This window comes from Rattus norvegicus, chromosome 14 (genome assembly GCF_021556685.1).
Source record: "Rattus norvegicus strain SHRSP/BbbUtx chromosome 14, alternate assembly SHRSP_T2T, whole genome shotgun sequence".
NCBI lineage: Eukaryota > Metazoa > Chordata > Mammalia > Rodentia > Muridae > Rattus > Rattus norvegicus.
Genome location: NC_141547.1, coordinates 72,732,956 through 72,760,048, shown reverse-complemented (window position 1 = coordinate 72,760,048; position 27,093 = coordinate 72,732,956). Strand labels below are relative to the sequence as shown.

General features: G+C 37.5%; 1 long non-coding RNA gene across 1 annotated transcript in view; it reads left to right on the top strand.

Moving 5' to 3' along the window:
• The first annotated feature begins 2,089 nt into the window (after positions 1-2,089).
• LOC103693082 (uncharacterized) overlaps positions 2,090-27,093 on the top strand; it is a 47,415-nt gene continuing 22,411 nt past the window's right edge. Inside the window, exons 1-4 of the long non-coding RNA XR_015637715.1 lie at positions 2,090-2,141; positions 9,805-9,842; positions 22,799-23,029; positions 26,765-26,913. This is a non-coding gene — a long non-coding RNA (uncharacterized LOC103693082). The remainder of the gene's footprint in view (positions 2,142-9,804; positions 9,843-22,798; positions 23,030-26,764; positions 26,914-27,093) is intronic.

Genomic DNA, 27,093 nt, shown 5'->3' with positions numbered 1-27,093 from the left:
AACTTCACACTGAGTCTGTCTTAGCAGAACTCTACGTAAGCTTGTATCATCTGGCATATCTAGAAACTTTTATGTCACTTTGTCAATCAGCCCAAATCCTCAGAAGTAGCAAGAAGCCACCAGAATGCCCCAGAAGTTTTTTTGTGTGTTTCTTTCTATGCAGTCATGGCAAACAATGACCAGTAAGGAATGACAAAGCATGCTAATACCATCCCGAGTCATCCACCATCTGTTGGATTGTATTTATATTCTTTTTTAACATCATGTGTCCATTCATGTTTGCTTTAGCAAAACATCTTTTTATCTGTCTGTTTCAACAAACATTTCTTCACATGTATGCTTTACAAAACATCCTTTTACTAGCAAGCCTCAGAAAAATATTAGTTGACATAATTGACTTTCTAAAGAATCCAGAAGTTTCCACTTCATAGTGAGTCACGAGAAAATCCATAAAAATAAAAGGAAGCCTTGGAAAGAAAAGATTTAGTTAGAGAGAGATGGGTATAAGAAAGATTACTGGCGGAAGAAGGGACTTCGATCAAAAATGTGTGTGTGTGCATGTGTGTACATGTGTGTGTCTGTAATTGTAAATGAATAAATACATTAATTGAAATGAATGAAAATCATACTCTACTTAAAGAACCAGCTTAAAGAATACAGGGGAGAGGCCGAATTGTGTAATTTTGTTCCCAGTATCATTTAGTCTTCATACTTGGCTACACCATGGAGAAATCTTGAGAAATAGTTCCTATTCAAATTAAGAGAGCATAGCAAAAGTCATTTTCTTTCCACTAAAATCTTTCCACTCCCTGCTACCATTTCCCACAGTGCTTCTCAACCCCAAACAACCTTCTCTCCCAGGCCCTCAATAGGTTACCAGCAGCCCTGAGGATCCCCCACTTCCAGTTGCAGATCATCTCTAGCTGTCCTGAACAGGGCTTGCCTCACCATACAGCTTTGTAATTGAACAGCATCCAACAGTCTCTATCTCTGCCTGCACACCCTGATTATGCTTGCCTCATGAATAATCCCCATCAGGATGTCCTCCCTGCAGTCTCCCAGCTCAGCCTGTGATATTACTTGATCCTTCCTCGCAGCAAGGCTGAAAAAAAGTTTCGAGTTAGCAAGTAATAATCCTCCAGCCAGGGTGAGCTGAGGACATTGCTGACTCCAGGGTGGCTGTAGAGAATAGAAAAACACTCTTCACACAGATCAGCGAGCATCCCTTATTGTAAAGAATACTAATGAGCAGAAAAATAATCCACGGCGTATATTGATTCAAAGCCTACTATGTGCCAGTTACTAATTATTATGATATCCCTGAATGAACATGACACTATTTAATTCTTATGACAGAATGGAGGAGGTACAGTTAGGTACCTACTTTCGTGTCTAACACTCAGAGGAGGAGATAATACAAATGGCACAGCCAATGTCCCAGAGCCAGACCTGGCAAACAGCTGCCCTACCTGTAAATGCCTTTCTTACTCCTTTAGTAAAAGTCTGCAGATATAAAAGGAGGCATTGGGTTACTGAAACACAGAGCACAGAGCTCGATGTGAGCCATGAGGAAGAGAACACCTGTAAGAGGCACTAAAACAAAGACGGATATTGATGCAAAAACAGCTTTCAGCTAAAAGACAGAAGGGAGGTGTAGTTTCTTCTGGAGTCAGATGTGAGTGGTCACAACCTGAAAATTCAGGTTTCAGATCCCCTCACAAACAGTGTTTCAAGGCAGTCAAAGGTTCATGAAATTTATATAATTATAAGGCAAAAGACGGTCATAAATCCAGACACTTCAAATATGTTGGCAGGAACGCCAGGCCTGCCATTACAACAAAGCAGAAAAATCTTGGCTGTAGGTTTCAGATGTGATCTGATGGCATCCTTAGCTTCTAAGTTTATGTGTGCTAGAACGTTCTAAAAGGTGTTCCTGGAGATGGATAATGAATGACTATGATAGCACAGGGTCTAAAGATAGCACAGGATAAGTGATTGCATCTGCAATGTTCCAACACATCATAATCACCAAGTTCTAATCAATCAGCTGGCCTTGCAGAATCTTGAACACAGGTGTTGTTTTTTCCTCTGAGAACTTCTTGTCATACAGGGATACAAAAAGAACTGCCGGGCTGTTTCTAGTAAGTTATCTAGTAAGATATTACCTTTCAGGATGCCCACAAATACCTGACCATGTTCACTGCCCACTGGCTTGCAGCTCCAAAAGACTATGCTTTCCATATGAACGCAAAGCTTTATTCATTAACAAAACCACAGAAAGTTAGCACACAGGTGTGGATCCATAAAATGGCCATAGACTTAAAGCTATAGGAGATAGCAAAAGGCACAAAACCACCTTGTTCACACCACTGGAATAAAAAGAATGTTGAAACTGAAAGAAAGAAACACTGTGCCAAAGGGCAGACCTCTAGGAAGAACAGTGTGATGTTTCTACTCCTCCAAATTCAACCCACAGATTGGTAGCAAGGACTCCATGAATATATTAACAGAGATCTGGGATGTAATTATGTTGCTGCAAAAACGATTCCGTTAATCTCTGACCCTTGGTCCCATGCTATTTACATAGCAACTTAGTTGATTCTACCAAATGATGAAATTCTTCCTGGGTATGGTGAATGCCAAACTGTGATGGGAAATTGGTGGTCCAGGATGGACTCATGCACATCAGAGCAGTGTAAAGAAGTTAAGTTTGCTGAAGTAAGAAATCAGTATGACAGGGTAGTAACAACACCAAGAGGCTATGCTAGTCTTGCTTGAAGGTATCCTCATTAAAGTTAGGACTCTGTGCATCTAGTTCCCACCATGCAAATAGAGAAAGTCTTGGTTGACCCATGCTCCAGTCTGGGTAGAGGCTAGATTCATGACAGGGTTGCAGTTCAGTGTTACCAGATCAAAACTATTTTTGGTTGACCATTGCTGATTTGGTTGGGAAGAATCACTGTTTTCTTTTTATTTTGAATTTAGTTTTAGTTTTCTTCCTATTGGCGTGTATGTAGGGAGGTGGAGGTGTAATAGAGACAAGAAAAAGGGATCTAAGAGAAAAACTTCAGTGCTAAGAACAGACTTTGTCTTCTTTTAAGCATGATCTTAAGGCTGTTACAGTTATCTCTAGCTACTCTTTTTTCTTTATAATGATGTCTGAGTGTTCCCAAAACAACAAGGAAAAAAATCCCTGAAAGAGATCTATTTCCTGTCTCCTTCTGATTGCTCTAGTCTCTCAGTCATGGCCTTCTCTACACGTGAGTGTTGTATATATTTTTGTTTTTAACTATAAAATCAGAGACAGTAAGAGATGCATAGCAATAAGTAATAATATAATGAAATAATCATAAAAACAATGTTATAACAGGAGTCATTTATTTTTTCCTTTTTTTGGAAATATTTTATTTAACATTTTCAGACTGTACTTGGTTGTACTTGACTGAAGCCGCAGGAAATTGGATCCCAGATAAGAGTAGACTGCTATAATTCTATCGGTGAGATAAAGTATAATCCGGAACACAGTTAAGGATCTAGATTGATTGGCTAGCTATATGTTACTATCATTTTTTTGCAGCCTTCACACTGCACATGAAAGAAGAGGACTGTGACGATTATATGTGATGGCTCCTCCCACCCAAACCATTAGAAGTCAGGACTGACTACCTCCTGCTTTCTATGTCTGTACACCTTAGTATGCCATATATATGTCAGGGCTGAAACTGATTTCTGCTCCCACAAATAGCAAAATTCAATAACCACAGGAATTTAACCATAGGCTCTCAGTTTCTAATGCTATATGACCTCTGGATATATACACCAGAACCTGAACTTCTTCCACATGGGTTCAGGACTCCACATTGAACTATTTGATACCTCATTTGAAAAGTTCCCCCAACTCACAAGGCAAAGAAATAGTGGGCACTAATATAGCTCTTGAAAAAGGACTCTTTTCAAGTCCTAGTGGGCAAATTCAATAAATCTCCAACAAGCTATTCTAAACAACTGTTGTATTCTGTGCTCTGCTTGAGATGGTGGCACAATTATTCAAACCTTACTTAATGACTAAAAACAATGGAACCTTCTATCCTTTTCTATGGACTGAGCATCATCAGAAAAACATTAAATTGCAGCATAACCCATCCCTATGGAACGTTCTCAATCTTCCTACTGGAAGAGCTAAGAGATGAAGGAGTTTTCCTTCAGTCAGAATTAGACACGTGCTAGACCATCTCACGTACGGCTGTCACTTGGATCAAGGAGAGGCATTATTGCTTGACTGCAAAGGTTGATCGCAATGGCACGAAAATAAATTTCAAGTTGAGAAATGGTCTCTCTCAGGGTAAACATAAGCCTAGCTATAGCCTCTGAACCAAATAGCTTAGCATATATAACACTACTTAATGAAGACTAATTTTACAGCCTCTAACAAAGAACTTTATGGTCCCAGCCAGGTCTCTGCCTCAGCTGGGTCTCTATCTCATCTAGGTCTCTTAATATTTATGAGTTTCAATTTTTTATCTATAAATCAGAACTTATACTAGTTTTGAAGTTCTTATCATACTAGTCCTTGAGTTCTGATATACTTTAAAACTATTAATTTCTTTTCTTTACTTTTGTATTTTGAGATCAGGGTCTCACTCTCTACTCCTGGCTGACCTGAGGCTTACTATGTAGACAACTCTAAATATGTTAATGTCATAATAAGAAGTTCACACAAATTTGTCCAGGTTTTCTACCTCCATAGGCAGATAGAGTCACAAGGAAATAGTTGTTCATTGGTTTCCATAGAATGTAGTAATACTACCAAAAGTGATAAACCATAATACTGGATGATGTCTTTCTTCATTAACATTTGATAACACATATCATGTATAAATATACATTGAAGATTGTTCGACAATGTGAAAGAAAATTAATTTATTCTTATAATCCATTCATTTATTGTTCCAGTAAACATCACTGATTTCATTTTATTTGTAAGTAGAAAGATGATGATGACTTTGGAAAAAGGAGTGTGTTTCTGATCCAAAGAGAGTTAAGCTATAAATTTAGTTGCTAGGCCAAAAAAGAGGTAACTCCTATAAAATGATTAAAATAATTACAATTTGCTTTGCCATTATGATATTGTAAAAATTCAAATGTTTACATGTTTATGAAAAATGTTTTTAGAGTAGCACTGAAGTGACAAAGTTATCTTTATAGGACAATAAACAAGAAAAGAATGGTCACCAGATATAGCATTTTAGAGCTATGTTAATGATACAAAAAGTTGCATGTGCAGATTAATATGCAAGAAAATATGTGACTTGGGATATAGCATAGAGTGAGAGCACTTGCCTAGCCTAGCATAGACAAAGTCCTGGTTTCAACCTAGCATTGTCAATGTATGAAGCATATGGAAACAAATATAATTTAAATCTGCTTATTCAATTTGAGATCAACTATGGTATGAAAGAGATATAGATAAGTCAGGAAGCATAGGTCTCTATTCATGGTTAGGGAGCACAAAAATAGCAAACCAGGTAGAGAAGAAAAAGTGAAGAGAAAAGGCATTTGGTAGGAATGAGAAATATAGGCAAGACCAAGTAATTTTTGTTGTTTGGAAATGGAATGATTTGGAAAATGTTTCTATAAAATAAGTAAAAACTGACAGCTATGTAAAGCTGTAAAGGACACTTGAAGTCAGTGGGAGAGAATCATTTGCAAGACCAAAAGGGAATTGGTAGAGGTTTGAGATGGATATAGGCAGTCAATGTAGCAGGAATTATGAAAATAAAGAACAATACAGAAAATAGGATCATTTGAACTTAGGGGTTCACTCTTGAGTGTGGAGTGACATACAGGCTTCCTACTATGAGAGCAGCTGCTGTATCACCGTCACGTGACTCAGCTAACCTTTCTACTGCTCACTCTCAATGCAGGATACTGTGGTGGGTCTTCCGCAAATGTGTCCTCCATTAGTAGCTTTCCTTTACTTGGATAATGCGGCTCCTTTACTCAAGAGGTGAAAGCACTAAGTTATCCTTAATATAAACTGACCTAAGTAACCAGTCAATACCAATTCTATCGTATCAAAATTCTGATATTTCTAGGCTAATTACAAAGAATTCTTAGTGCCTCTGCTTGGAGGTATTCACAAATTCATTTTGTAGTAGGTAATAGGCCAACTCCTAAATGGAGGACACCTTGCAGAAAGTCAACTTTTTTGAGAATTTACCCAAGTAGGGTAGCTGTAACACTACCTGTAGGCTTATATTTTTCAAAACCTACTATATTTTTCCTGTTCTTTGTGTATATTTATTGTAGAAAACAATGGGTCTTTTTCTTTGACAATATCTATATCCCTTCATGCCCCGTCTTGTTATTCCCCACCTTCTATGTGTGCCCTTCCTCTCTACCCGACTTCCACATCTACTTGAGAGTGTTATATATTTGTTTTAAATATGCACTCTGTGTATGAAAGAAACTATAATATTGGTCTTAATTTTGCTTGCTTTTCTTAGCATTATGACATATGCAAAGCCTACTTTAATAAGGGATTTTAAATGCTTTAACCTCCCTTCTCGTCAACCACTCACCAGAGATAGTGGAAAGGAAAAGTTAATAAGGCAAAGAAGGATGTGGACCTGTTTAGAAATGATTCTTTGGGGGTGATTCCAATCTTCATTCTCAGAATATCAGCAACTCACTTCCCATGAATCAGCAGCTGTACATGGATCTACATGCAAACACCACACACTGATCAGCAACGACAGCTCGATCCAGAAGAAAACACGAGATTCTGTCAATTGGCCTGAGTCTGAGAAGCATCAAGAAACTGCTGGAATTTCACAAGAAGATCTTTGGTGCATTTCTCTCTACAAAGTCATGACAAAGGATGATCAGCAAAGAAGACAAGATGAACCAATGTCACAGCATCGTCAACAAAGACCGGTGGCAGCAAAGCCCAACGAAGACCAGCAAAGAGCAGCAAGGCAAACCAATGGCATAGCATTGTCCACTGTCTGCTGGATTTTACTTATATCATTTCTAAACATCATATGTCCTCTCAAGTATTGGCTCTAGCAAAATATTAAATACCCCTTTTCAAGGCAGCTTCTAGAAAAATATGTCCGTTCTCAGCAAAACATCATCCCCCACTTCTGCTTCAACAACAACATTCTCTTGGGGTAAAAATAAAAAGGCAGTGGAACTGGAACCAGAGCCGGTCCTACACATTCTCACTCCTCGCCGATCCTCAGAAGCCACATGCTCCGATTGTTTCTCTGCCAGCCACATTCACACACTGTCCCCTTGACTGGGACACCTGACAAATACATCATGTTCCAAGGACTGTTCTAGTGTGGCGTGGTGCCACACTAGCCCCAGGTATTCTACAGCCTAGCACAGCTTCCACCACTGAAATAGGTTGTCTCTCTGCCCTCTGGGAGCTTTGCTCACATCCCCTGTAACCGTAAAATCAAAGTTCTAGAAACTTGTAGTTCAACAATTAGATCTATATGTTAAATTCTCAATCTACAATACACCTACACAGTAAATTCACTGCCAATTAATAAAGATAGAAACCGCTTACCTAGACAAGATAAAATTGACCTAGACCACCTGGATTGGAATCATATTCCTCCTCTGTCTCCATCTTCCTTTTCTTTTTAATTAAAAGGTTTTGATTTGGGGGGGGGTTATTTGTTTGTTTGCTTGTTTTGATTAAACAGAAAGGTTGATGTGTCGGATGATGTCATTATGCAGCAAGGCAGGTCCACGATAAGGCAAAGGCTGTCATTGGATTAGAAGGAAGGGTAGGCAAGGGAAAAGTCTAGAAAGAGTGAGGAGGAGAAGAAGCCGGGGAAATCAAGATGGAGACGATGGAGCAGGATGATCCAGATCCAGGTGAACTAGGTCAATTTTATCTTGTCTAGGTGGGCGGGGCTAGCGTGGCATGGTACCATGCTAGAATGGCCCACAGAACGCAATGTGTGTCAGGCGTGTTAACAATCTGCCAAGGGGACAGTGTGTGAAAGTGGCTGGCAGAGAAACAGCCGGAGAATGAAAAAATGCGGCTCCCGAGGATCAGCGCGGAGTGAGAACATGTGGGAACCGGTTCCATCTATTTTTTGTTTTTACCGCATCATCCTCTCATAAGACAGATTTCAGAAAAGCATTATATGACACAACTGTCTCCAAAGAAACCACAAGTTTTCACTTCAGGTAGACAGGAAAGTCAGTGTATCCATACAAAGAGTCTATATGGGCATAGGGGAAGTCAGAGATTCACGGCTATCTCTGCTACTACAACTGTTCACTGATGACCTGGGCATATGAAAGAAGAAATAATTCTCCTGAGTTTCAAACAAATACATATATGACCCTGGTATTGGCTGAGATTCACTAAGTTATAAGTGACTCTAATAAATGAATAGGACCTTGTAACTAGTTACTATTAAGTAATTAGATTCAGAGGAAGTTTACTAGGAAATAGTAGAAAAGGAAATAAACACAAGAAAAAGAATGAACAAGCTAAACAGAAAGTTTATTTCCCAAGAAAAAGTATCAGGTTTCATCTTTTGAGAACTGTGATTAGTTCTATGCCACATTTTTATTTGTTTTTGTTGTTTTTTTTGTTTTGTTTTTTGGTTTTTTTTTTTTTTTGGTTTCTTGTAGTTTTGTTTTTAAATTCAATTTTGTTAGCTGTTAGTATATTCTTGACACTAACCCTCTGTCATGTATATAATGGGTGAAGTTTTTTGTCTGATTTTGTTTGCTGACTCTTGAATGAAGAAAACCAAAACAAATACTTCATAGCTTCATGAAGTCACATTTATAACTTGCTGTAGTAAGGTCTGTGCTATTGGAGTCCTGTTCAAAATATACTTTCCTGTGTGGATCAGTTCAGGCATATTCCATACTTTCTCTTCTATTACACTTAAGGTATTTGGTGTTATGTTGAGTGTCTTGATAGAATTGGACTACAGTTCTGTTCATGGTGATAGATATGGATCTATAGTCATTCTTCTACATACAGCTGTCCAGTTTCACAAGCACCGTTTGTTGATGTTTTTGTCTTTTCTCCAATGTGTAACTTTATCCACGTTGTAAAGTATCAGGTATCAATTGGTATGTGGATTTATGTTTGGGTCTTCAATTCTATTTCATCTATGTACATGTCTATTTTTATACCTGTACTATGCTATTTTTATCTCAATCAATATTTAACACAACTTGGAATCTCAAATGGTTCTACTTCCTTCAATCCTTCCCTTAGTTACAATTGTTTAAGCTATCTTGGTTTATTTGAATCTGTTTAAGACTTGTATAAATTTAAGAGTGTTTTTAGATTTTTATGAAGAATTGTACAGGGAATTTGAAATACAAATGGCAGACAGACACTTAAAGTGTTTAACTTGATTAGCAAACAGGCAAATGAAGATTAAAACTACTTAGAGATTTCATCTCACACCATTCAGAATAGTCACGATTAATAAAACAAATGACAGCTCATGCTAAGGAGGATGTGGGGAAGGGGACACACTAATTAATTGCTTTTATAAGTGCAAACAGGTACAGCTACCATGGAAATCAGTTTAGACTATAAAAAACATTGAAAACATAATCTACTGCAAGATACAGATGACCCACTCGAGCATATTATGCCCAAAGGACTCTGTATCTTAGTGCAGATAAACCTTCTCATCATTCATTATAGCTAGAATTTGGAAGCAATATCAATGTCTACCAATGAAAGAATAATGATAATGTACACTTACACAATGGAATATTAATCAGCTGTTAAAATAAAAATTTCAGGTAAATGAATGGAGCTAGAAACAATCATTCCAATTAAGGTAAGTCAGATACAATAAAAAATGTTTCATGTTTTCTTTATAGGTATTTGTCAGTTTGTAAGATTTATACATGCGTGGTTCACTCAGAATATCTACAGAGGTTAGGTAGCTAGTAAGGGACTATGGAGAAAGAAGATGTCTTCTAAAGAAGGGAAAATGGAATATAGTGTTGAAGTAAAATAAAGCAAAAATTATAATAGGACATTAAATGGGAAGAGAGAGAATGGTATGGTTAAAGGTGGTAATTTAAGAGAAACAACTAACACTAATGACCATTTGAAAAGCTGTAAGAAAACCTACTACAGTAGAAGCTTTCTAAAATAGGTACATATATGAAAGGAGTGTAAATGAATTCATAAAATAGTAGGGAAGAGAACACCCCAGCTAGAAATCACATGCTAACAACTAAAACCCCAGTACGAGGAATGAATTACATCCTTTTGATTCATTAATCAAAGATGTCACATAGAACAGTCCAAACAATAAAGGATATTTGTAATGCTATTGGTTACTTTCTACAACTTGCTCGTAAGGTACTATTGCTGAAAACACCACATACTTATGCCATTGAATATGAAGAAATAGGACTGGTGCTAATGTAGAAGCTTTACCTCTCCCAAATAGCATTCGTAAGGATCTGGTACCATACAAAGTACCAGAAAAGAAAAATTAATTATCATTCTTTTCTATAATTCTTATCTGTGAGCTACAGTAGCAATCTGCCTTTAAGATAATCCATTAGCTCAATAGTGGGACAAAGGTTATGGGTGTAGCCAACCACCTTTTGATTACATATATGACCTTCTCCATGAGATGGGACTTATATATGACTCTCTTAGTAAGGATAAGACCGTAAAAACAGATAGTCCAATTACACATAGATGACTGTGTAGTCAGCCAATAGCTAGGGCTTTACAGTGGATTGGAGGATACCAAGTGTTTTGTGTAGGGAAGAAGCTTGGTTAGAACTTCTTCTCATGTGGGCAGCAGTGAACTTCACTAAACTTTTTTCATTATCCATCTTCAGTGTGATTTCTACATCATTAATATTGATGTATACATGTCTACATGTACATTTTTATAAAGGAAATATGTTTCTTATAGTGATACAAGGTCCATTTCCAAAGTGTTTTGCAATTTTAGTTCATTTCTCCTCTTTCTTGCCAATGTCATTTCAGCAGAAACGACCATTGATTAAAATGAAATCAGTGGGTCAGTAGATAAAGTGCTTGGCTTGTAAATGTGAGTGTTTGAGCTGGATCCTGAGAATTCAGGTAAATAAAGTTAGGCATGATGGTTTACACTTGTACTGTCAGAGCTGGGAGGCAGAGGCAAGAAGATACCTATAACTCATTGGTTACCCATTCTAGGCTAATCAGCAAGCTTCACACCAGAAAGAATAAGAAAGCTTTTGTCTCAAAAATCAAGGGGAGTGGTGTGTGAGGAATGAAAACTAAGTTTGAAATCTAGCCTCCAGAAGAGTGTATACAACCGCACACATATACACATATCTGCACATAAATACAGATATACACATACTCATGTGTAGAAGTGTATACCGATTCACAAAGCACACACATACATGCACAGGCATACACATGCCCACTTACTACACATACCAATATCCCATAGGGAAATAATTTAAATCATTAGATAAAGATTAAAACCTTAGAGAAAGAACCCAAATCTCTACAAATTCGAAACACGGGATTATTTTGAGGGCAGCACAGCCTGGAATTAAACCTAGGTTTTTGTTCCTGGACAGAGGGACAGCTCTGCTTATTGGATCATTTTCACCGTGGGCTTTGGTCACATTCTGGGTTCTTGACCAACTCAGAATCTACAGTAAGCTCAGCACTCAAAGCACATTAGCTAAGGAAAGCTTTGCAATGGCCCAGAGAGCAATGCTTCAGCCCTGTTTTGAATGAGAACAATCCAAGTCTATAAATGGAAAAAAGCTTGCTACGGCTTCTAGGGCAACATGGAATGCACTAATACTTCAAAACATTATTTGTTCATCAACATGGAAAATCAAAAGGGTTTGGAAGATGTTATTAGAGAGTTTGACAAAACTGCTAGAAACTGGGTCTCTATATTGCCAAGATAACCAATTAGAGAAAACATGATTTTTAAGAGCAGCATATATCATGTTTTCAGAAATTAAGCTAACATAACTTTGCAGTCATTGTAGAAAAAGTAACACTTGTCTATATAAATGAAACGAATAATTGTGTCTTGAGGGCAATATAATTCCTGTATGCAAGATAATCTGTTACATAGAAACATGAGAAGAAGCAATAGACAAAAAGCAGACAGAGCGTGAGAGAGGATAAAGCTGAGGCTGAGGATGAGAGATAGAAAGAACAGTGTCTTATTGATGGTGCGGAACCAAACTTTCTGATCTCAAATTACAAGAGAAAAATACAGCATATGGGGTTTTTTTTCTGTTTGCATATTGGTTTTGATCTAGCTGCAAGTGTCCTTTCTAAAGCCCAAGGGAAGGCAGACAGTGGATATGAATAAAGAACTTCTAAGAAGACAGCTTGGCAGCCTCATGAAGAACTGAGCACTCTGAACACTGAGCCCATCGTGCTGGAGAACCAGGGCTCATGCAAAGTGATTAGAATTAATATGTGCAATGAACATAAAGTCATTGTATGCCATGGTGGGCAACAAGAGAGGTGGCTTTTTACTCTATAGCCACAGCTCACACTTATGTCTGATAATGTTCCTGAAAAAGTAAGTCACTTCCTGGTAATTCTGGACAATACAACAAGGAACATGATGTTCTGTCTAGTGAATTGTGGCTTCTACTATGAATGTTTTTCCCATCTTGGTTTCCTGACACAACACTGCTATCTTGATCAACAATAAGGAATTCTTTCAATTTGAAGAGGATCGGTGTGTGCTTGCCTCCTGCTGGTGTTCTCTCATAGGTCTTCCAGGTTGACTTGAGGACCTTGTGTGCCTAGAACATTTCTGCCCAAGGCATTTGGAAGGTCAGCATAGAAATACTATTATCTTCATTTATAGCTTCTGATGATAACCCAGGCTCTGGAGAACAACTGTAGCCTCCTGAAAACTATCTCAACTTGAAGACCAATGGACCAAGACACCTATAGCTTAGGAGCTGTTTCATTGTGTGGTGCTATGGGCAACAGCAACTGTCATTAATTGCTACTTGAAGCTAAAGACTTCAACAGCTACTGAGTTCTTAAAGGATTTGCTCAGGTTTTGGGGTACCTAGTTCTATGTTCTTCATCATGCCATTGCAGCTGACCTTGAGCTTCTCACTCAGAAGAAATAAAACCAATATCATCAAACCCAGAGTGGTTAATGTGAAGACAAATTTAAATTATAGTGTATGAGTGCTAAAGAAGATATGAGTTTCTGGTACATACAGTGTAACACGTCAACTTCTGCAGTCAGAACCCATCAAGGCCTTTCCTTATGCATCTGTTCATCTGGCCATTGAATTTGATTCTTTATAATAACCATTGCAATAGCCATTTAATGGTGAAAACACACAGAAAACAATAAAGGATAAAAGATAAACACTTTTGGTTACCAGCAACTGACTATAGATTTATTGTTTAGAGTTTCTCTCAGTTCAGGACTTGAGGACTTGAGGACTCCCATAACAATAACAAAACGTAAGGCTTCCCCACTCCTTACATTCAATTTGACTTTATGGTGAAATAAAGAAAGGAAACTGAAGCTCTGAGATGTCTTTTAAATGTACAATTCCTTCAAAGTCCTTCACAGACTTTGAAAGAAAAGTTTTGACTCTTCCAACTTCCATAGATGATATACAGCAAGGTCAGCCTTTAAAAAAAAGTAAAAGGTGGCTTCACAATAGGAAACTAATGGAACCTGATTGCATTTCTTTTTAATTGGCAAAGCAATAAATCAGTGAAGCTGTGTTCTTTCTGCAGTAACGGATGAGTCGATCGGAACTAGACATAAGTGAATAAGGGTGCCATTGTTTTCTCCTTTTATCGACATTACTTTCACAAGCTTATGGAGTTAGAAATGTTTGAGAGTGAAGACGAAATATAAATTCACATATGATGTCTGGCACATAGACTTGCCCTTTAGATCAGGTGAGAAAAAAACCCTGAAGTTTTGGTGGCCCAAGCATGTTTATTTATCTAAACATCTCGGAAATACTGGTCAATATCTTGAGAAGATTGTTATAAAACCTGTTGGTACTTTCATGATAGTTAAGTGTCTCAAAGAGTCCATAAAGAATTATGGGCAGGTTTGATTTGTGTGAGGATTAAATAATAAAAAGATGATGATGGAAAAATAATATAACCATTCTGGACCTTCATGTGGCAACCATCATGTTATAAACCATCCTTCTCTTCCTTGTCTTGTCCAGTTCTGACAACCTTAAGAAGGACATACAGACAATACCTCTTCCTTATTTACTATATATTCAGTTCAGACAGTCAGGGTTAAGAAGCTACCCAAATTGCCAACAACTATCCAAGGATAGGACAACATTTATATTGAAATTAAGCTATTACTCTGGATCCTAAAAGGAAGATATTTCCAAGATGGCATATGATAAAATCAACCTTAGTTAGAGATGAATCATAACAATGACAATTTCAGATTAAAAGATCTCTAATTATCATGCTAAAGAAATGGTTCCATGGTTAACCATGCTCATTGCTCTTCTAGAGGACTGGGATTTGCTCCCCAAAACCCACATCAAGTAACCATAACTGACTGTAATTCTAGCTCTATGGGATTAAGCATAATCTTTTGGCTTCTACAGAACACAAACACACACACACACACACACACACACACACACACACACACACACACACTCTCACTCCAAACACAATTAAGAGATCTTTAAAATTGATCTGAAATTAAGAGTAAGAAATGGCAGAGTAAGTCATAAAACCTGTGAATAAATTGGTTGGGAATCAGAAATGAATCTATCAATGAGGATCCAGGAGTTATCACTGGATATCAGGATCACTTGTACACAACAAACACTGGTGACATGCCTCATGTCTGCAATATGATATGTGAAGCTCTTGATTTGACCTCCACTCTCTTTCCCTGTGCATTCGTGTGACAGAAAGCTACGGCAGCTGCCAACACACAATGGAAGTCACTGAAAACTTTAGAGCCTGACAAAAACTTACAGGCAACATGTGAATCCATTTGGAAAGGTCAGATGGTACAAAATGATATAGACCTTGTGTCACAACCAGGGATTGGGTTTCCACTGTACCACCAACAGATACCAAAGCATGGAAAGTGCTCAAAGAAAAGAATATCATTCTTCAATTCTCAAAAAATTCATTCAATAGTGTTTTGAAAGGCAGAAGCATCCATTGGAAATTTGTTTCTGATTTTATTTGCAACAAGAAAGGAATTCAACCATAAAGATTCAGAATGAGGATTCAATAGGACATCTAATATCGATGGGACACTAAAAGACCAGATTCATATTGAACTTTGGATTTTAATTTGTGATTCCTCAGAGTACTATGCAGTCACAAGTTTCATGTGCGTCTCTCTCTCTCTCTCTCTCTCTCTCTCTCTCTCTCTCTCTCTCTCTCTCTCTCTCTCTCTCTTTTAACCCTTACCCATATCATGCCATTAAAATCCTATCTGGCTTTCCTAGGACTTGGGAGATCATACCTTATCAGTACATCTTCAGCGTGGCTCTCTGCTTATATCCCTGTCACAAGCTTTTCTGCTGACCTTGTCTTCTTTTGGAACTTGAAGTGCCTCCATAATGGAATTGGTCATCCATGCAGATCCTGCTTGTGCCTTTCATCTGCAGTCTGTGTCCTGGCCATTTTTTTTTCATGTTCTCGGCTGCCCAACCTATTTTCTTTATCTCCTGTGTTTGTGTTTCTCACTGTGCCCTGATTTCTTCTTCCTTGCCAATATTCATGCTGCCTTTCCTTCCTTCTTTCCTTCTTTCCTTCTTTCCGTCCCTTCCCTCCTTCCTTTCTCCATTCTTTCCTCTCTCTCTCTCCCTCCCCAGCCTCTCTCTTTTGCTTTTTTAAAATACTAGTGTATTTGTATTTAGTGCCTCGCAGCATTCATCACCTCTGGGTATTGAATCATTTATCACTACAGAAATTCACTCAACATTACCTTTATTTTTTCTGTTTATACTCTGCAGCAATCTGACTTTTCATTATTTTTCTTCTCAGAAGTCTGTTATTTGTAGAGTGAGGAAATGATATAAGCTCCTTCTAATACAGTTGGGATGTGGGCAGTGTAGCTGAGGGTGGGAAACATGACCTGGAGGGCAGACCTACAGAAGGCAACACTGAAGGCCCCTTCGATGGTTAAGAAGAAAGCAAGCTGCAGCATCTTGCAGTAGAAAAGCTGCATTTCCATGGAAGGAGGTAGTTTCTAAGACAGGGACAGAGGAGAATCCTGGTTCATGTGCTTTATTCCTAGTCTGTGCTCAATCTTGTAGTTACATCCTTCCCTCTGGTCCTTAGATAAGAGATGCTGTTAGACCCTCTTGTAAATACATCTTTCCCATTGGTATTTAGATAAGAGATGCTATTAGGTACTCTGTCACCAGCAAAGAAACTGATCATAGAGAGACTGAATTATTTTTTCATGGAAATACAAACAATCTGGTGTAGTTATTGCCTACAGACCCAGTCAGCACAAAGATATAAAAATTTATAGATGATTATTTGCCTGCATCTAAGGAGAGGAAAGAATGTCAATCCATTAAACCACTCTTCTGAGACATAAGGCTCTATCATAAATAAATATTCTGATGTAAACAAAAGATTAAGATCCAACTTTCTGTCTGTTTATTATTTTTACTAAGGAAAACAGTTTTATCATCCATGTGGCTAATAATAGAAAAAAATATATATATAGATTACACACACACACACACACACACACACACACATATATATATGGAAAATGTTTATGGGAACATTCTAAATGAAAATTTACATGTAAAAATGCTAAAAATTAAACATGTAAATATATTTGACTTAAAATATACAAAATATAAATCAAATGCTTATGTACTCTTATTTTTTTATTCTTTAAGTAAAATAAATACCTTTCTATTTTAAGTGATAGAGAACCATCAGAAAACTTGAGAAATACACTTCAGAAGTGGGAGAAATAGCATGGTTGAGTTTCTATCAGACTTTCTTTAATCTTCCTAACATTAGATAGGTAGGTGTTTACAGGCATTGTTTTTCTTTCTTGACTTTCAATTCCTAATTTGAACATTTTTAGCAACACACATAAAGGAGGAGAGAAAATAAACATCTCACAAATTTCCCACCTTAAGTCTTAAAAGTCATCAATATTTGTAAGAATTTCTTATAGCTAGTTGCATTATCTTTATAGCTAACCTCCACATACCAACAATTTAACAATAGATAAAAGGAAAATTGATGCAAAATTAATCATAGGAGACAAGTTCTCTAAGTAAAAGATTGCGATAGCTCAGCACCTGTCATTTTGTATTTTATTAAAGCTGTATGTTAATCTTTCTCGTCTATGAGGTTTTTTATTTATTTCTCCTACACGTATGGCATCAATTTTTCTTACTGATGTAGCTTTGAAAATCTAAAATAAAGCCAGACTAAAAATAGAAAAACAATCGAAGGGTGATTGATAGAGATTTTAATCTTCTGTTTACCTTTACTTTCAAAAGATTACTCAGTTAATTAAGTGTTTCATAATCACAGAATATCGCCATGTTTAACTCAGGGCTACTTGCATTATTGAGGAGGAAAAGGAGAAAGAAACATGGGTCATGTGACAGTTTCACAGAACATTAGACCATAGTTCAATGATAGAGACAAAACAGTTTTAACAACTGGCTTAATTTATGTGAAATGTGTTATGTGCAAAGCTTGTTTGTTAATGAATTGTTGATATTTGTCAAAAGAGAGACACATAAATCAGTTAAGATTTTTCCAAGGGCAAAATAAAAATGAGTCAATTATAATAGTTTTGTGTACATATGATAATCTGGTTCTTTCCAGCAGTAGCTATGCATTGTTTGATTTTGCCTTTACCCCACATATCTCTCAACATGTGCCCAAATGTGAGTCTGTTAATCTGGTGTCTGACTTGTTAAGGTTTTGGCTTTCACTTTATCTGTCTCTTTTAAATATCGATACTATACATAGATCTATTTTTAACATCAGGATCTTGATATGAAATATATTTTTTCTACCTCTACTACACCATATCCCACCCCTTCTATGAAAAACCCACAGCTTTTAAGCTCTTTCCTTTTATTTTCTTTATTTTTAATATTCCTTTCATTGTTTTCCCCCACTATGAATAAAACATGTTCATTTTTAAACCATCTGTTTTAAAACATTACATTCATTTTATCACCTACAATTTCCCATCCATCTTTCAGAGAATGTCTTCTGATGAAAATATCCTTGACTAAGGTCTAATGCTAATTAAATAACTAAAACTATAAAAATAGTTCCATCATAAATAATGTCTACAGATAAAATCATCCACAAATCTTGATGAGGATTCCTTGAACCTTATTCTGAAGTATATTTCTTTGACCTTTCCAACATTGCTCCAACTGTTGCAGACTTAGTATTTTATTGGAATTTTCTACTTATTTGAAAATTAAGTTTTGCTCATTTTGAGCATCTATCTTTTAGCACCAGCATCTGCCAATTGCTCACCGTTCACTTTGCCCTGGCTTTTGGCCTCTGCCTGATTAGATTCTAATTCCATTCACTTTCCAAATTAAGAGCAGTTTATGGTCTCATCTCATGAACAGTTTTGCAGGTTTTTCTGTCCTGTGTCTTGTAGCATAAAGTCCTTTCTTCCATTCCCAGTCTCCATAAAATGGAATATAACATGGCTACCCCATATGTGTCAATCTATATCTTTATCCCTGGACCTGTTGGTTCTAATTACTGGGATACTAACTGGAGAACATGGGGAGAAATCAAATTAAAGCAGTGACAACCCAACTGCTATTACAATTTGCTTTTGAAAGCTAAAATGGTGGGGGAAAAAAAGCAGTCTAACTAGTTTGAGGTCAGGTAAGGGACATTTTTGTCTTCCTGATTAATTTCTGAACCAATAAAGAAAAAAAAACTTATGAAGCATACATAGAATCAAATCCAAGTCTTCAGTAAAGTCTAAGGTGGAGAACTTAAGAACAATGGGGTCATTGTTTATGGACCTATGAGAAGCAAGAACTGCTCCAGCTTTCAAGCTTTGGGGGTGTCATAAAACTTTTCCACGTCTTCTCTTCAAAATAAAAACATTAAGTTATTTACCCCAGGGACTATTGATGATCACTGTTATTAAATATTTTACTAATTTCATACTATAGAGGATAAAAGAAAAGATTACACATATCCCTATACAGAAGATACACTAATTTGTAGGTATGGTATTTTGTGGAAATATAGAACATTAAAATAATTTTAGCAAGGACAGCTATTACTGTAAATAATTCACAATAAGAAATATATGAAGTGTTTGGGATATGCAACAAATAAAGGTTGACATCTGATACAATGCTTACATGAGTAGACATTCAATGTGTATGGCCTGAATGAACAAAGAATGAGTAACTGAATACTGCTACAACTGCAACATGAGATTTCTATGCCTGTGTTAAGAGTGTAAACCCCATGATACCACATAGATAGAGCTGGTCTCTGTGAGCCCCTTGGGGAGATTTTATGAACACACACACACACACACACACACACACACACACACACACACACGTGGAAGAAAAGTTGCTTTTAACCTCTGCCAGGTTGTACTTAACAGTTAGGAATTACTACTCATTCATGGACCTGTGACCTGTCCATTTGGAGGTGAAACCTTGGAGAAGTATTAAAGCATTTTGCTTCAGTCCGTACGGAGTTATCTGAGACAAGTGACTGAGAATTTAGTTGGGAATAAATTTAGCTCAGTAGTTTGGTTGATATAGCCAAACCAGAGAGCAAAAGTGATGGGATCAACACAATGATATAAAAAACAGGAAGACACGATGTAAACCCAGCCACCATTAGGAAGAATTACTTTAAACTATAAAATGAGTATCAAAAGCAAATAAACAAAAGCAGGAGTATCATAAATGTTCATTAAAGGAGTTCTTTTTTTTTTTTCTTTTTTTTTTTTTATTAACTTGAGTATTTCTTATATACATTTCGAGTGTTATTCCCTTTCCCGGTTTCCGGGCAAACATCCCCCTCCCCCCTCCCCTTCCTTATGGGTGTTCCCCTCCCAACCCTCCCACCATTGCCGCCCTCCCCCCATAGACTAGTTCATTTTAAAGGGGCGTCTAAAATTGGAAAACAGCTGGCTTAAACAATGAAGCTAGCCTAAAAGCCCTCTAACCCTGAGATTATACAGGATGACAGAGAGCACAAGAACGCAGCGTTGTGTGAGGAAAAGGAAAACTTTCATTTTAAACTTCTACTCTAAGAGGTTAATCGGTGAACAAAGGGGAGAAGAAAAGAGCAAACTGCACACCTACAAACTAAGCCAAAGTAGTCCGTCTAAATAAGCTTGAGGTTGTCTTTCCCAGGACAGAACCATTTGAGGTTTTCTGATGCAATTTACTGGTGTCTGATTTGAGAAGACTGTCCTGTGTGTGCAATGAAGGACAAGCTATGCACACATCAAGATAATGAAAATTGATGCTCCATTTGCGATTCAGTGAGCTTGATGCCCATCAGTATGGTTATATGTCAGGAACCCTGACATAGCCATACAAGACTTATTGCTCATGGAGGTAAACCATTTTCTAATTTTGATAAATTATTTTCCGTATGACTTCTAGTATATTTTGCAATGATCCAGTCAGGATATTTTTGTCTCATTTGAGGCAAATTAACTCGGGTCTTTCTATGTCTACTCTCATTTTGTATTAGTGAAGAAAATGACTTTTGTGTGTAGAGAATGTAAAAAATAAGATGTAAACAGAGGAAGGCACACTGAGGTGGAATATTAGAGATTTCACTCACTTGTTTTTAACTGAAGCTTAACATAAAGCACCTAACTATAGAACTGGAGACTGTGACTGTACACTTAAACCTCATACAGCAGCTGTGGTGACTACTGCTTGTGTGCACGTCACTGAGTGTGTACATGACAATGGGTGCTTCTCACACATTCAGTACTCCATTTAATAACTCCAACACTGTGTACAAGGACGTACTAATGTCATGATTAGGAGCTACATTTCTCAAGTTTTACTTTCCAGATCTATCTATTTTCCTGCAAATTTTATTATTTAATTTTTCTGTACAGCTAAGTTGAATTCCATTAACAACATGTACTACAGTTTTTGTATCCTTTCATTTGTCAATGGACATTTACCTCTCATATCCAGATTTTCTATGCATATGTGCATTCACATATACATGGAGGTTAAGTGTGTAGGACTTGGTGAAATAAAGGTGTGTAAATGCAGGTTTGAAAACTAGTAGTAGTAGAAGAGTGTACATGGTTTTAAACAGTACACAAGATTGGTGAGAGGATAACACACCAGAAGCCTACTAAGTTATTGATAAAAACAAACATATGAAAACCTCCTAAAACTAAAGTTTCAAGTAATTAAAATCACAAAAAAACTTTTCACCTGTTTGTCATGCAAAATAATCCATGCACTCAGCCAGTATGTGCTAGGAAGTACTAAATCAGGATCAGGGCAAGCTAAGAGCAAAGACCTGGATGTTCCAGGGAGGTCTCGTTGGTACCTATAAATCAGATGGCTTGCCTGAGCAAGTAGTTCCCAAACTACCGAGATAGTGTTTGCAATGTTCTCTTATGCCTTGCAGGGTCTCCTCATGTTGGCTCATATAACTAACCATGGTTCAAGTCCAAGGACATGTCTCAGTTCACTAAAATTCTTCATGAGACATACGCATTTTCTCTCCTATTTATAAACCATCTGGACAGCAGAGTAAGGAAGCAATGTGCTTTATTATGTTAGCTCACTGATTTAGTTTCAACACCACCGTAGGGGCACCATATATTTCCCGCAATTTTGCTTTCGGTAAAAACCATATATCTGGCCAAAAACTAGAGAAAAACCTAGATGTCCCTAAACTGAAGAAAGGATAAAGTAAATGTGGTTCATTTACACAATGGAATGCTACTCTGCTATTAAAAACAAGGACACCGGGGTTGGGGATTTAGCTCAGTGGTAGAGCGCTTGCCTAGCAAGCGCAAGGCCCTGGGTTCGGTCCCCAGCTCCGAAAAAAAAGAAAAAAAAGAAAAAAAAAAGAAAAAACAAGGACACCATGAATTTTGTACACAAATGGATAGAACTAGAAAATATCATCCTGAGTGTGTTAACTCAGGCCCAAAAGAACATGTACTCATTGGAAAATTGAGATTAGCCATAAAGTGTAGAACAACTACACTACAACCCATAGAACCAAAGAGGCAAAATAACAATGAGGGCCCAAGGGAGGATGCTTGAATCTTTTTTAGAATGGGAAATTAAATAGATATTGGACATGGATGGAGGGAGAAAACTGGGAGGGATTGGGGATGGGGAGGAGAGAAAGGCAGAAGGATCAGGTGTAGGGAAATCAGGGAACAAAGAACAAAAATCAGCAGTTGGGGAGAGCAGCTCTAGGATATGTCAGAGACATGGGAGTGGGAGAGGAAGGAGTGGCAAGCCACAGGATGACTATGGGGGTGACTCTAGGTGACAGGGATAACAATGGGGGGATATGGATTCTTAAGTGAACTATTAGACAGGCATGACTCCAAGTGAAGGGATAGACAGCAATCCATCCACAAAACCTTCAACCCAAAATGTGTCCTTCCTACAAGATGTGTACGGACAAAGACGGAGCAGAAGTAGAGGGATTAACCAACCAGTGACTGGCCCAAATTGAGACCCATCCTATAAGCAAGAACTAATCTCTGACACTATTAATGATACTCTGTTCTGTTTGCAGACAGGGGTTTATCATGGCTGTCATTTGAGAGGTTCCACCCAAGCAGCCAATGAAAAGAGATACAGAGACTCACAGTCAAACATTAGATGGAGCTTGGGGAGTCTTGTAGAAGACTTGGGGAAGGATTAAGGGACCCAAAGGAGACTGGAACTCCACAGAAAGACCAACAGAGTCGACTAACCTGGGGCCTTCTCCTTGGGGCCTTCCAGAGATTGAACCACCAACCAAAGAGTAAGTATAGGTTGGGCTTAGCCTCCACTGCACATATATAGCAAATGTGCAATTTAGTCTTCATGTGGGCCCCCAAATAACTGAAGTGTAGGCTAGTCTTGAATCTATTGCCTGCCTATGGCTCCTGTTCTCCAACTGGGCAGCCTTGTCTGGTTTCAATGAGAAAGATGTGCCTAGTCTTACAATTATTTTATGTGCCATGGTAGGGTGATAGCCAGGGGTGCTTCCCCTTTTCAGAGGAGAAGGGGTTGGGGAGTGGTGGAGAATATGTGTGAGGGAGTACTGAGAAATGGGGCTGATATTGGGATATAAAGTAAATAAAGTAAAAAAAAAGTTTCCATTAATGCTCACTAGTGACAGCATGACAGGCAACGCCTTGACATATCATGTCTGTGTTCAGACATATACGTTGTAAGAAGAAATGTTATTATTTTGTTTCTTGGTTAAGGAAAGTAGGAAAGAAAGATAAGCCAGCGAGGAAAAAAAGTGGAAGCATCAAGTGTTGGCTGTCTAATTAATGTACTAGATGGTAGAAAGTTCCTGTGGAAAACATGGTCAATGTCAGTCCCACGTGAATCCAATGGAAGATAAAATTCACCACTAGTTTCAGTCATTCTTGTACTTAATGTTTTAAACCCCTTTTTCATAGTCTTATCAAAATATTTCACTTTGAAAGGCAGGCATTTTCTCAAAAGGTTATGGCAAAGATGTATTTAATTAATTTAATAACCTTTTGAAATAAATTTTTCTCAAATCAAAAAAAAGACAGTGTAGCTGGAATTATCTGATTATCTGATTAGTGATTATATGATTATCTGAGCAATATGTATATGTATCAGCACACTAACAAAAAGAAAAGTGGAACTTATTTCCAGCTAAGAGCATGAATACATCAGTGAGACAGGAGGATATTGCTGCATCCATTTCAGGGACCTATGTGCAGACATTCCCAGGTAAAAGTAAAACTTTCAGTGAGCAATTATACCATACAATTGAAAGAAAATAACCATTATCAATGTTAGCAACTAACAGCTTCACTCTAAAGATTCTTTTCCAAAACATAGATGATTGATCTTGGAAAAATTATTTAACCTTGTCTTCTTTGGCTGTTTAGTTGAGGAGGAAGGCATACACAAGCTTTGCTTGTTGTATCCTAGTGTATGTTAGAAGACAGATATCAGCGAGGAAGATAGCATCCTTTGGTTGTGAAGTATCCAGGATAACAACTGAAGATCAAAACATTAGGACTACATCCTCCTGGTTCTATTCTACAGCTGTCATTACTTTATTGAAGACAGTGGCTTCAGAGCTTTCTGAAGTACCAAAGGTATATTCACCTTGAAATTTTTGCAACACTTTGATTAGAAAACCAAACTGGCAAAACTCTGCATTCGGTTTTATTCCATCTTGAGTCTCTTCCAAAACGCTGTGTTCACATTTCTAGTTAGGAAGCAAAATTCTGTGGTATTTTAATAACTGTTATATCTACGGTATATGCACTGGAAGGTGAATAAACCATGGGCTAAGAGAGATGGAAAAGATTCTGTAGTATGACACCTTCAGAGTATAACAGGTGAGCTGAGAAAATGGCTCAGTGGCTTTATGACTCGCTGGGATGGAAGTGAAAGGACATGAGTTCAAATCCACAGAAGACATATATATCAAGAAACAGTAGCAAACATCTACAACCTCAAGGTGGGATGAGGAGACAGGATAATTGCTAGGAGACTGTATGTCAGGTATCCTGGTATATGAATGCTAAGTAAGAAGAGAAGCTGTCTCAGACTGTGTGAAAGGCAAGGCCTAACACAAACTGTGGAACATGTGTATCTTCATTCACGTACCTATGAAGTATACACATACACACGAGTAAGTGCATCCAGACACACACACGTATATCACACACATATCATAAACACAAATTTATTTTTTAAAAAGGGTTTAATAGGAACATTTCAGTTTTTGTTTCTTTTCTCAATATACACTAGGCCCACTTATTCTTTCTGCCTTTTCTTTCACTGTCTCCTCTTCTTACTCTCTGTCCCTCCTCTTACCAAATTGTATTCATTCATCAAAATACAATGCAACAGAGCATCCTCCTTCGCTTTCTACCTTTATTAACTGTGTGCTGTTCTGTGTTATTGTGATGAGGTCAAAGCTTCCTGGGCATGTGGCCTTTGGATTGTGAGAGGTCACGTTCACACTGACAAGATTCAATCACCAAAAATTGAAATGAAATCAAATCTAATAAAACAAAATAGAATTGGTAAGGAGAGATAAAAGCTAACTGAACATGGAAAAAGAACAGTAAATGTCAGGACATCTATAGACATAAATTCCCAAGCATCCTTTTGAAGTGGGAGTATAAGAGATGAGACACTATCCAATGAAGAGAGACATTAGCAACCTCTTTATAAGAGTAAAGCTGAACAGTCCCCAACAAGGGCAAAGCTCCTTGCACTATTCCCTAGAGATTGCTCACTCTTTGCTTTAATAAATCTTCATTACATCCGTTCAGAGATCAATTAGGATGCCAGCCAACATGGCCTGAAAAATTATGTCTTGGTGGCTGAAGAATAGGTTCTAGATCTGGCTTCACAGTTTATTAACTATGCTGTCTTCATTACACTGTCAAACTGCTCCTGTGCGCTTTCTCAAGAAACTTTCACTAGGTCAAAGTTCATCTCAGGCAAGAAAGGGTGGCTAAATTACATTACAGAGGAATGTCGCAAATTCCAAAGCACTAAGCCCACACCAGAAACCATTCCTCTCTCTGTTACAAAATGAAGCCCAGTTGCTTGTTATGTATTAATCCATGTAGATATGAAAGGCCAGTGTTTGACATATAGAGAAATCTTTGTGATGCTAAGATTCCATGTTTTGTATTACTAAGCTGTGCTGAAACACTCAGGTCCAGAGGAACATTAGTTATCCACTACATGTTTGTTTGATAATCAACTACTGATTATTCCCTTCTCTGAACATTTGATCTTCTTGTTTCTCTCTTATCATCTGTAAGAAACAGAAACCTTCTTAAAAAATTTTTATGCAGAAAAAATACTAATTTGGCGAAGTGAGTGATGTTGTTTATCATGTCAGGAATATCTGAATTCAAATGTTGGCTTTGCTATTCAACATTGTCAGTAACTTGGTTTAGCTTTGTTCTCCTCTCATAGAATAAAGAATTCCTTGAGGCTTTGTAAAACCATGAATGACTTCAGGTACATCTAAAGTATACAAGATGGTGTTTTGCTGAGCAGAAAATAGTTCATCAATAAATTCTGCTTTCTGTTTTCTTCTTTTTGCTATTATTGTCTACCCCCTTGAGTGATGCATCTTCATTCGGATGAGCTTCTCTTGTGGTTATTTATGCTTTGCTGTTTTGTGTGGTCATATCTTGGTTTATAGAGAGTAGACATACAGCAGTGAGTAGACAGAAAGAGAAAGTTTTCTTTTATATACTTAATATATTTTATAAGAACAATGGTTTGGGCTGCCTCTGCTTGATAATCCTTTCTCCATCAGCCTGCCTGCAGATAAAAGGACTTGCTCTATTTCATGAGGATCCAGGCTGTTTGATGTCATTTTGGAAAGTTTTAAAGAAGAACATGGAAGGAAACACAGAAGTAAAGTAACAGAGGCAGCTTCAGAGGGAAACAATACTTCATCTCTGCTCACAGGAAACTTCACTATTCAAATGCATTCACTTCTCACAAAGCTTCTCCTCAATTTCAGCCCAAACATTGGAAACTGAGCCCATTAAATCAGAACAAAACCACTTTTGAAAACAGCTTTGGAAAAATACAATTTTGGCACAAAGGGATAAGAATCAAGAAGGATGAAAAATCAGAATAAAATTCAGCTCTAGAGGAACAAGTTCTCAGGTGGGTAGTTATTTATGAAACCTGCAAAGTCACAATCAAAGAGAAAGGCTGTACTGATCAGCACATATTGTTCTACAACACTGACAATTTTCACCTTTAAACCTTCAAAGGGTGAAGCAATTACAAGAGCCAAGGGTCTTATTTCATAGCGTGGAGGGAGGCACAGATTTGACTATAGTT